This window comes from Bison bison, unplaced genomic scaffold (assembly GCF_000754665.1).
Source record: "Bison bison bison isolate TAMUID 2011002044 unplaced genomic scaffold, Bison_UMD1.0 scf7180017864313, whole genome shotgun sequence".
Taxonomy (NCBI): Eukaryota; Metazoa; Chordata; class Mammalia; order Artiodactyla; family Bovidae; genus Bison; species Bison bison.
This window is the reverse complement of record NW_011494885.1, coordinates 1,650,335-1,661,739: the sequence shown is the minus strand read 5'-3', so window position 1 is coordinate 1,661,739 and position 11,405 is coordinate 1,650,335. Positions and strand designations below refer to the sequence as shown.

The window sequence follows — 11,405 nt, the reverse complement described above, 5'->3', positions numbered from 1 at the left end:
GTGTGTGTGTGTGTGTGTGTGTGTGTGTGTGTGTGTCTTTCTGGCTGTAGGTCTCTATCTCTGTATCTCAGTCTGGAACTGTCCCTGACTCGAGGGTCTGGATGGATGTCTATCTCTGTGTCTCTCTCTGTTCTCACTGCCTCTGTCTCCATCGTCTCTGGGCATCCCTTTCTGTCTCTCGAGCGCTGTCTGATTCTCAGCCTCTTCCTCTCCCCCGACCCCACCTCCCCAGGGAGGCAGTTCCCTGAGGCCCTTGGGGTCGCCAGGACGTGGGTTCGATTCCAGACTCCCACTTCCTCGCTGGTTGACCTTGACCAGGCACTTCCCTTCTCTGAGTCGTTTCCTCCTTTGTGGGAGCGAGAAGACGCACCCAGGGCAGGGACTACCCTCGGCGGGCGCCCGGGCACGATCCCTCTGCCTGCCCTGCCCCCATCTCTGCCTCCTCCATGTGCCTGCTCAGTTTGGGGTGTGAACTTCGCTGGGGGCGTGGGGGGGGGTGTTCTGTGGGGAGTGCACAGAGAAACCGTGAACGTGTCTCTCCTCTCGGGGTCCCATGACCCAGCCTAAGCCTCCGGGCACAGGGTGGGTGCCCCCGAAATCCTCGATACACAGAGAAACAGATGTGGCGAAAGGGGTCCAGAGGTCGTGAGAGGCCAGGTAAGAGGGAGACGGGGAGACAGCTAGAGCCGTAGGGTCACAAGATCAGAGTCACAGCGGCCAAAGCCCGGGTCCAGAAGACGGGGGGCCGGCGGGCTTCCCTTCTGCCCCCGCGTCCCCCTCCCATCCCGGGCGGGGTTGGTGGGTGGGGAACAGGCCCGGCTGGTTGGGGGCATGACTCAGAGGCAGGCTGGAGCTGGGGGCGGCGGGGCCAGGGAGAGGGAAGGACGGAGGCGGGCCTCTCCCCTGACCCCGCCTCTGCCGCCCTTCTCTCCGCCCCGGGGAGGGACCCCAGCCGCTCGGGGCTTTCCCGGATTTCCCTGGAGGCGGGGCTATCGCTGGGGTTGAGTCCCGGTCACTGACTTACGGGAGGTGGAGCGGAAGACTTGGGGACCTAAAGGGGCGAGGGAATGGGTGCTGCACCCCAGGTCTGTCCAGGCGGCACGCAGGGTCTTCCTGGTTTTGTGTGTCTCCCCCGGTCTCTGCATCTCCTTCCCTGGTCTCCGTCCCTCAGCCTCCAGTCCCGCCTTGTCGTCTTGTCTCTCCATCTCTGTCTGCATCTCAGTCTCCCCATCCTGGGACCCTGAAAATGCGTGTAAGGCCCCCGGTTCTCAGGAAGGGACTTTGCCCAAGACTGGGACTCCACCCCAGTGATGTCAGGAGCAGCTGTGGGCAGACAGAAGCCTCCTAAGTCTCTTCCCTGCTTCTCTCCTTTCTGCCTCTCTGGGTCTCCCCCTCGGCGCCCTGTAAAGGTAGAGCGTCTGGGGGCAAGATCTGGGTTCAAGTCCCACTTCCACCCTTTGTTGACAGTGGGCCTTAGGTCATTTCTCTTGAGCCTCAGTTTGTTCTTCTGGAAAATGAGGCTGAAATCAACCCTTACCCCCAGAGTTGTGGAGGCTACAGGGGAAGAGGTGAGGGAATTAGGTTGGGAAGTCTGGCATTCCCACCCACTCAGCCCTCACCTCTGGTGACTCTCCAACACAGGGGAGGGATGGGGTGTAGAGCACTGCCCCGCTGTACAGAGAGCAGCTGAGCCTGGGAGAAGCGAGGTTTGTCAAGGTGATGACCCCAGGAGGTAGGGTTGGAAGGACGCCCAAGGTCCTCCCATGCCCCGGCTCCCTTGCTGCAGCTGGAGCAATGACTCTGGGCCCAGACAGGACTGGGGAGGGGGTGTCTGCTTTCGGCCCAGAGGGGGCTTAGAGGGGCCGAAAGAGAGGATGCTGCTGGTTCTGAATTTGAGGGTGGAGGAAGGATGAAAGAGTCTGAGGGAGGAGGATATGAAGGAGGAAGACAGGTCCAAGAGGGAAGTAGGTGGTCTGAGGGGGGAGGTGAGGGTCTGAGGGGGGAGGTGAGGGTCTGAGTGGGGAGGTGAGGGTCTGAGGCGGGAGGTGAGGGTCTTCGGGAGAGAGAGAATAACTAAGTGAGGCCAGTGGCTCTGAGAGAGGAGGAGAAAGTGGAGGGTGGGGGAAGAAGGGTTTGAGGGAAGATGAGATCTGAAGAGGCTGTGAGCGTGGAGGCAAATTCTGCGGGAGAGGATCTGAGGGTCTCAGGGTGGCGGCCATGGTCTGAGGGAGGGGGATCAGTTGGAGGAGGGCCTCCTTGGGGCAGAGGGAGGCATGCTTGGGGAACCAGCAGGGACTGAGGGGAGGGAAGAGAAGGGAGGCCTGGAGTCAGCCCCGCCCCGCAGCTGTCTCTAATTTCCCAGAATCTTCTGCTGCTCAGGAAAGTCCCAGCTCCCACAGCCGCCTCCCTCTTGTGTCGGGAATGGAGGATGCGGAACCAGGACGGCTCCCCCCTCCTTTCCCCCCTTGCTCCCTGAACCCTTGTCGGGGAGGACTAGGGTCTCCCCTCTCTGGGCCATGAGCTCTGGAGGGCGCCCCCCACCCGCAGGGGCGGCCCCTGGATGAGTCCCAGAAACTTCCCAGAGGAGGCCGGGAAGTTCTGCTTGGTGTCTAACCACTTTCCCCACGCAGGCCAACCTTTGTACCTGGTCACACTGCCTCCTACTGCTTCTCCTCTTGTCCTTCTTCAAACCTCCCTGGGGAAGGAAGGGCCACGATTATACCTGCTCACGGTCCCAAGAGGGAAGTGAAGTCCCACAGCTAGAAGGCTGTGATTCTGGGCCAGCTTTCTTGCCCTTGGGGGCCTCCATTTCTCCTAAAAGGAGAAGATTGGGCTGGTCAGACCCTAAGTTCCTATTGGCTTAATTCCTGGCCTTTGTCCTCTTTGCTTCTGACTGAGGAGTCCTGTCTCCAGCTTTCATGAGCTTTGTGACTTGCAGCAGTTACTGAACGTTATGGAGTCTCAGTTTCTTCATTTATAAGACAGACTAAATCAAGAAAACATGCTTCCATTCTGTAGGTCCTGAACTATAGAAAGTGCTTGATACAATGTAGCTGCTATTATTATTTTTCCCATTATAACCATTCTTCCTGTTATAACCTGGCATAGGAATAACACCAATTCTTATTAATCCATTAACACAAATTTTCAACAGCTGGACCAATTTCATCGATTCAACATGCTGGGTTTGAGCCCTAGTTCTGCTGCGTGTTAGCTGTGTGACCTTGGATAGGTGGCTTTCCCTCTATGGGCTTTCCTTGTGACTTTATGGTTGGGAATGATGACAGCTTCTGCCTCCCAGGATTTCTGAGCAGATCGACACCAGGTGTGCGAGTGAATGGCTGACTGAATGAATGAATGGTATCCATGCTTCACGTTGTCTGCCTTCACCGCTAGGCCAGGCCTTTGATTATTTGTAATTTTGTAATTAATTAATTAATTTGACTGCACCGGGTCTTAGTGTGTGGTTCGCGGGACCTTTGATCGTCATTGTGTCATGCGGGCTCTTTTGTTTATAGCTGCAGCATGTGATGTCTCAGTTGTGGCGTGTGGGATCTCCATCCCCGGCCAGGGATCAAACCCTGGGTCCCTGGCATTGGGAGTTCCGAGTCTTGGAGTCTTAGCCATTGGACCACCAGGGAAGCCCCCAGGCCAGGCCAGGCCTTTCTTGTCATGCTTTCTACCCAGAGATGAGACTAAATAGGCCCATTTGCTCTGCCCGAGCTCCTACTTAGGAACAGGCTAACTTCATCCTCTTAACACCCAGTAAGGAAAATTCAGTGAAAATCTCCATTTCAAAGGGAAGGAAAGGGACACAGAGTAGTGAAGTCACTGTCTAGGGGGAACATGATGAGAGATGGGTTGGGGAAGCACGATTTAAACCAGGTCTCTGTGGCCCCAGCATCTTGATTGCTGCACCACGGACCTGGAAGGGATGCTCATTAGTCCCAGAGACCGTCAGCCTTCCCTCTCGGCTCTCATCCTAGCCACTTCCTGGGAAGGAATCATTTAGATGGGGAAACTAGGGCACAGGAGAGGCAAGGTCATGTGCCTGAGTCTGCGCTCTTGCTCGGGTGCTCTTCGGCAGGCCAGGGAGGGTGGAGCAGACGGAGAGAAGATTGCCTTGCAGCAGGGCTGAGTTAGATTTAAGAGAGGCTTGGGAAGAGCAAGTGAATTTTGCAGACAAGAGGGAAACAGAGATGCTGAGCTGGGATGGGAAGGGACTTGCCCAAGGTCACATAGCCTCCCAGTCACACAGTTTTGAGCTGCAAGTCCCTCCTGGGTCAGCAGATAGCTCCTGGGCTCCACCCCACCCCCAGGGGTGAATGCAGGCCAGCTTCCTGGAGGCCGGCCTGCACCTCCTGCTTCCTCCCCACCCTGGGGCCTTGGCAGCTGCTGGAATCCTTGGCACCAGGCAGCATAGCCCATTTGGGGCTTGGGCCAAGACTTAATCTTCCCCTTTCTCCCTCCTGCTGGGTCTGCACGCATGCCGACGCTGAGTCAGAAGATTGCAACATTCTCCCCCGGCGAGTTTGAAGACTGGACAGCCTCCCCCCACCCCCCAATTCACTGGGTTGATCAGACACGGGAGATGCAGTGGGAGGGGTTTGTGGATATCAGCATCTGCCCTGGGGGATGGGGGGTGGGAGTGGGGTTCTGGGAAGGTCAGGTGTAAGGCAGAAACATCCCAGTGAGGTGATGGTGGACTAACAGGAGGTGTGCTGCAGGACCTCAGTGTCCTCATCTGTAAACGAGGCTCATGCTTTAATTGAGGGTCTTCAACCCCCAGCTCTGCCACTTAGCAGCTGTGTGACCCTGGGCAAGTGACTCACCCTCTCTGAACCTCAGTTTCCTCATCTATAACATGGGGTGAAACCAGTGCACGTCTCACAGGATTGTAGCGAGGGTCAAAGGCGTTAACACATGTTGGCGCAGGCTGGTGTGGAGTAAGTTCTCAGTAAATGGAAGCTGTTATTTTCAAATGATTGCTATTATTAATATAGGGTATGGGAGGGCTGCCACAGAGGCACGCTGCTTGGATGCCTTTTGAAGAAAGGACTTGTGGCCCAGCTGCCAGGCGTGTAGATGGCTGACAGTCAGCTCCTTCAGGGTCTGCCTTAGCTTGCCAGCTGGGGATTCTGGCCATTGACAGAGCCAGGTGGGGTCAGAGGGTCTGGCCATTTTCTATCCACTGTGGGATTCCTCACGGGCAGTCTGCTTCCAGAGCTGCCCCTGGGGCTATCCTGGCCTGATGGTCCCCCTACCCAATCCTGCTTCCCCCACACTCCCTTTCCCACATGCTGCTCTCCATAAATCTTTTGCCCTCCTAACTCTAGGCCACCTGATGCGAAGAACTGACTCATTTGAAAAGACCCTGATGCTGGGAGAGATTGAAGGCAGGAGGAGAAGGGGATGACAGAGGATGAGATGGTTGGATGGCATCACTGACTCTGTGAACGTGGGTTTGAGCAAACTCCGGGAGATGGTGAAGGACAGGGAAGCCCTGTGTGCTGCAGTCCATAGGGTCGCAAAGAGTTGGACACAACTTAGCGACTGAACAACAACAACTCTAAGTATCTGCTTTCTGGGGGACCCTGTCGCGACAATGGGTTTTGGAGTTAAGATGACCTGAGTGTGAGTATCAGCTCTGCCTGAGTGGCTTTGGAGTAGCATGTGATCTCTCTGGGTGTCAGTATCCCCCTCTGAGTCATCATGGTGGTAATAATATGATGGCTGAGTGGATCCAGTGAATTTTCCTAGGGCCTTTGGCACAGTTGCCGACGTCATCCTCACCTGTAAGGAGTGAGACGAATCGAATCTGGGTCTACCTTCTACTCTGCCAGTTTCCAACCCTGTGGCCGCTGCCAAATGCTTTGCCCTCTGAGCCTGGTCTAGTCGTCCTTCGGGTCCTGCCCTCCTCCATCAGACTAGCTTGCTGAGTGGTGTCGCTTGAACCAGCCATCTCACTGGGAACACTTAATGAGACTGAATCTTGTCCCCAGTATTGAAGTGTGTGGGTGCTAAGTCGCCTCAATCATGTCCGACTCTGTGGATTGTAGCCTGCTAGGCTCCTTGTCCATGGGATTGCCCAGGCACGAATACGGGAGTGGATTGTCATGCCCTCCTCCAGTATTGAAGTACAAGCTATAAATTCCCCAGGAGGAAACGGGGTGTCTGCCTCCCCATCAGTCTACACCTTTCCCCAGATGAGGCGACCCTCCCCACAGTGAACTGGGAGCCACCCCGCCTTCTCGAGCCCACCTCCCCAGGGCAGAGCACAGAGGCCGCCTCAGACGAAGGGACAGCACCTTCCCTGAAAAGCTGGCCTTTTCCCTGGAAGTCGGTGCCTCCCCAGCCCGAGGCCACAACCTCCCCAGCAGCCACCGGGGCTTAGAAACACAGATGCGAAAGTTCCCCAGGCTCTTGGGAAAGCAGGTCAGGCCAGACCCTCCCTTCCTCATTTGAGTGGGGGGCCACGCTGGACTCACCTCCCCGGCTCCATCCGCCCGTCCCAGTCGGGGCCACCCCTGCCCCACCGCACTTTCCCACGAGAGTGAGGACCCGGCGGGCGTGTCTCTGCTACCCCGCCCGGAGGAATCAGGTCGCTGGCTGCACCGCAGCCTCCCAGCTGCGCAGCCCTGGGCAGGCTCAGTTTCCACATCAGAAAGCCTGGGGGTGGCGCCAGGCGTCCTCGAAAGGTTGCGCCCCTCGACCCCTGGCTCTGGGCTGGCTGGTGAGAAGTGGGGCGCCCGGGACCTCTTACTGCCAGGCTCCGCGGGAGGTGGGGGTGGGGTTGGTTTGCGGCCGTACCCACCTCTGAACTTGTCCCTTCGGGCCTCCTGTGGTCACACGGTCCAAGAACCCTCGCTCACTGCTGGGAAAGTCAAATGGTATCTTGTGTTTCAGATCCCAGATTCTCTTCTTGTGGTTTCCCGCAGCCGTCTCCTGCCGCCCCCCCGCCCCTCCCCCCACCGGGCTCAGAAATCTTGCCCCCTTGGAGAACCGAGTCATAGGAGAAACGGAGAGACTGTGGAATCATGGGATGAAAAAGAATATAAATCTTCAAATTATGAAATATTAATATAATGTAGAGAATTGCATGACGGATGATGCTCCGTTTCGCCAACTCGTTTCAAAGGGACAGTTAGGTTCAGAAATGGTTCTGCTAGTTCCTCCAAGGCTTCTTCCCAATCGCAACTCTCTCTTTTCTCAAGGGAACGCATTCTTTGGTGATGTTATTATTTTACGTTTACTACCTATGAATACACACCTGACCACTACAGTTTTTAACTGATGAATTTATACTTTTGTTTATTTATCCTGAAGGACTGACACTGTCTTCATTCACATGAGGCATGTGACATAGGACATTCCATATCTATGAAAAGCCACCATAAATAGTTATTTAGCGAGGCCTAGAATGTGAGGTCAATTTAAAAATGACAACTGTATTTCTTTTTCATTTCTTTTTTTGTTATTTAATTTTTTTTTTTTTTTGGTGATACTAGTGGTAAAGACTTTCATGCATTGGAAAAGGAAATGGCAACCCACTCCAGTGTTCTTGCCTGGAGAATCCCAGGGACGGGGGAGCCTGGTGGGCTGCCGTCTCTGGGGTTGCACAGAGTCGGACACGAATGAAGCGACTTAGCAGCAGCAGCAGCAGTGGTTAAGAATCCACTTGCCAAGACAGGAGATGCAAGAGATGTGGGTTCCATCCCTGGGTCCAGAACATCCCCTGGAGTAGGAAGTGGCAACCAGATCCAGAATTCTTGCCATGGACAGAGAAGACTGGTGGGCTATATAGTCCATGGGGTTGCAAAAAGTCCAACAACCTGAATACACACAATAGTTGATTTACAATGCTGTGTTAACTTCAGGTGTACAGGCAAAGTGATTCAGTTATACATATATATATATGTACACATAGATATATATGTATTCATTCTTTTACAGATTCTTTTCCCTTGTAGATCTTTATAAAATGTTGAGTATAGCTTCCTGTGCTATACAGTAGGTCCTTGTTGGTTATTTTTATATATTATAGTGTGTATATGTTAATTTCAAACTCTTCGTTTATTTCCCCCACCCAGTTTTGAATTTTTTTTTTTTTTTTTGGCTACAGCACTAGGCATGTGGGATCTTAGTTCCCTGCTCAGGGTTCAAACCCATGCCCCCTGCCATGGATGAGCAGAGTCTTAACCACTGGGCTGTCAGGCAAGTCCTTTGAATTTTTAATAAAGAGAATCTTCAAGTGCAGTCTCTTGGATCTGGCTTCTTGCACTCAATCTTATGTCTGTGTGTGTGTGTACGCTCAGTTGTGTCCGACTCTTTGTGACCCCATGGATTGTAGCCCACCAGACTCCTCTGTCCCTGGAATTTCCCAGGAAAGAATTCTGGAGTGAGTTGCCATTTCCTTCTCCAGGGGATCTTCCCCACCAAGGGATCAAACCCGTGTCTCCTGCATCTCCTGCATTAGCAGGTGGATTCTTTTTTTTTAACCTCATGGACTATACAGTCCATGGAATTCTCCAGGCCAGAATACTGGAGTGGGTAGCCTTTCCCTTCTCCAGGGAAGGATCTTCCCCCCCAGGGTTGGATCTTCCCAACCCAGGGAATGAACCCAGGTCTCCTGCATTGCAGGCAGATTCTTTACCAACTGAGCCACAAGAGAAGCCCAGCAGGCAGATTCTTTACCACTGAGCCACCTAGGAAGCTCTCTATGAGGTATGTCTGTGAGGTTCATGCATAGTGTTACATCTGTTGAATTTCTTTCATTTCCATGACTGTGGATCACTCTCTTGCATGGAAATTTACAAAACCATTTGCCTGTTGATGGGCATGTGAGTGGTCTCCAGGTTCTGCCTTCCTTTGACAATGCTGTGTACATCTCCTAGAGCCCATGAGCATACACATTTCTCCCCATAACCCAAGCATGGAATTGTTGGGACACAGGGTGTGCAGATATCCAGATGTGGGAGATACTGCCAGACAGTTGCTCCAGTTTTCACTCCCATCTCAGTGTCTGCTGTGGGGTCTCCTCCCCCCACAATCTTGTCAGCACTGAAGCTGGTCAGACTTTGAAAATATGAGTCATCCTGGTGTGTGTGTACATGTGTGAATCTCATGGTGGTTCTAATTTGCAATTTCTCACTCCACAATGAGATTGAGTCCACCGTTCACTTGAATGGAAGGACAACAGACTCTTTAGGACAAAAAGCTCTAGAAACTTAGATAAACCATAATGGAAAAGAATATAAAAACAAAATATATATGTATAAATGAGTCATTCTGCTGTACAGCAGAAATGAACACACATCAGAAATCAACTAGACTGCATTAAACAACACCACCAACAACTGTGGACCTTAGAATCTTAGGAGCAAAGAATTCCTGAGTCCCAGACATGACTGAGTGAGTGAACTGACTGACTGAGAATTTTAGGAGCAAGGCATTCCAGAATCCCGTGCCTCCGTTTCCTCCTTTGTCAGTTCAGTTCAGTTGCTCAGTCGTGTCTGGCTCTTTGCAACCCCATGGACTGCAGCACTCCAGGCTTCCCTGTCCATCACCAACTCCTGGAGCTTGCTCAAACTCATGTACATTGAGTCGGTGATGCCATCCAACCATCTCATCCTCTGTCGTCCCCTTCTCCTCCTCCCTTCAATCTTTCCCAGCATCAGGGTTTTTTCCAAGGAGTCAGTTCTTTGCACCAGGTGGCCAAAGTATTGGAGTTTCAGCTTCAGCATCAGTCCTTCCAATGGATATTCAGGACTGATTTCCTTTAGGATTGACTGGTTTGATCTTGTGGTTCAAGGGACTCTCAAGAGTCTTTTCCAACACCACAATTCAAAAGCATCAATTCTTCGGTGCTCAGCCTTCTTTATGGTCCAACTCTCACATCCATACATGACCAATGGAAAAACCATAGCTTTGACTAGACCGACCTTTGTTGGCAAAGTAATGTCTCTGCTTTTTAATATGCTGTCTATGTTGATCATAACTTTTCTTCCAAGGAGCAAGCGTCTTTTAATTTCATAGCTGGACTCACCATCCGCAGTGATTTTGGAGCCCCCCCAAAATAAAGTCTGTCACTGTTTCCGCTGTTTCCCCATCTATTTGCCATGAAGTGATGGAACTGGATGCTGTAATCTTTGTTTTTTGAATGTTGAATTTGGTAATGGGGATTACTCAAGTCTCTAACTCATAAGGTTGGAGGCAGGATTAAAGGAGTTACATGTGGACACCTAGAATTGATCCTGGTACCTTAGCCCTCAATAACTGTGGTTTCCCCTAGGGCAGGAATTTCATCTTGTTGTTGTTCAGTCACTCAGTTGTGTCCAACTCCCTGCGACCCCATGGACTGGAGCACATCATGCTTCCTTGTCCCTCACCATCTCCGGAAATTTGCTCAAATACATGTCCATTGAGTCGGTGATGTCATCCAACCATCTCATCCTCTGTCGTCCCCTTCTCCTCCTACCTTCAATCTTTCCCAGCATCAGGGTTTTTTTTCTATTGAGTCAGCTCTTTGCATCATTTCATCTATTTTGTTCTTTTCTGTGTTCTTGGCACTCACACAGGACAGAGGCTCAATAAATGTGTACTGAGTGAACGAATCTGAGCCTCCAAGGATCAAAGATATTTGCCACTGTGGAACTTTAGAAGCCAAGACGAACAGAATTTAAGAAATGATCAGATCGGAGAGTCTGAGGAACTAAAGAATGAGAAAAAAATGCATCTTTGGCAATGCATCTTTAAAGCATCATTGTGTTAATGCTTTAAAAATAACAACACTCCATTAGCAGAGACCTCCTAGCTCTTGGAAGGGTCTTGGGTGGGACCTAAGAGGCAAGAACTCTGCCTTCTCACTCTACCTGTGAAATGGAGCAGGACCTCATGGTCCTCCCCTTCCCACCCCGTGTCCTCTGCCTGCCTTCTGTCTGTGGAAAACTTTAGTCAAAGAATAAGTTTAATCAGAGATACAAGAAATGAAGAAACAAAGGAAAACAGTCAAAGGAGACCAAATAATAATGTAGTCATTAAGCAGAGTCAAGGACCTTTACTTCTTTCTCAAGGGCTATAGCTAAATATTCTGAGACATATCCTGTGAGCTGTCTTATAGATACCAAAACACCAGGGTGTAAAAGTTGACTACGTGAAGACCAGACTGTATCCAGGACATGAGCCGCCACGATTCTGAGAACTGGCCTCAAAGCAATGAGAACAAAGGACCCTGGAACTGAAGATTAACTGTCCCTAGAACAATCAAGGGAGAAGGCAATGGCACCCCACTCCAGTACTTTTGCCTGGAAAATCCCATGGACGGAGGAGCCTGGTGTGCTGCAGTCCATGGGGTCGCTAGGAGTCAGACACGACTGAGCGACTTCACTTTCACTTTTCACTTTCAT

The 11,405-nt window shown here is 51.9% G+C and overlaps 1 long non-coding RNA gene across 1 annotated transcript in view; it reads left to right on the top strand.

Moving 5' to 3' along the window:
* LOC104997676 overlaps nucleotides 1-10,929 on the top strand; it is a 16,289-nt gene extending 5,360 nt beyond the window's left edge. Inside the window, exon 4 of the long non-coding RNA XR_826352.1 lies at nucleotides 10,578-10,929. This is a non-coding gene — a long non-coding RNA (uncharacterized LOC104997676). The remainder of the gene's footprint in view (nucleotides 1-10,577) is intronic.
* Nucleotides 10,930-11,405: the final 476 nt, after the last annotated feature.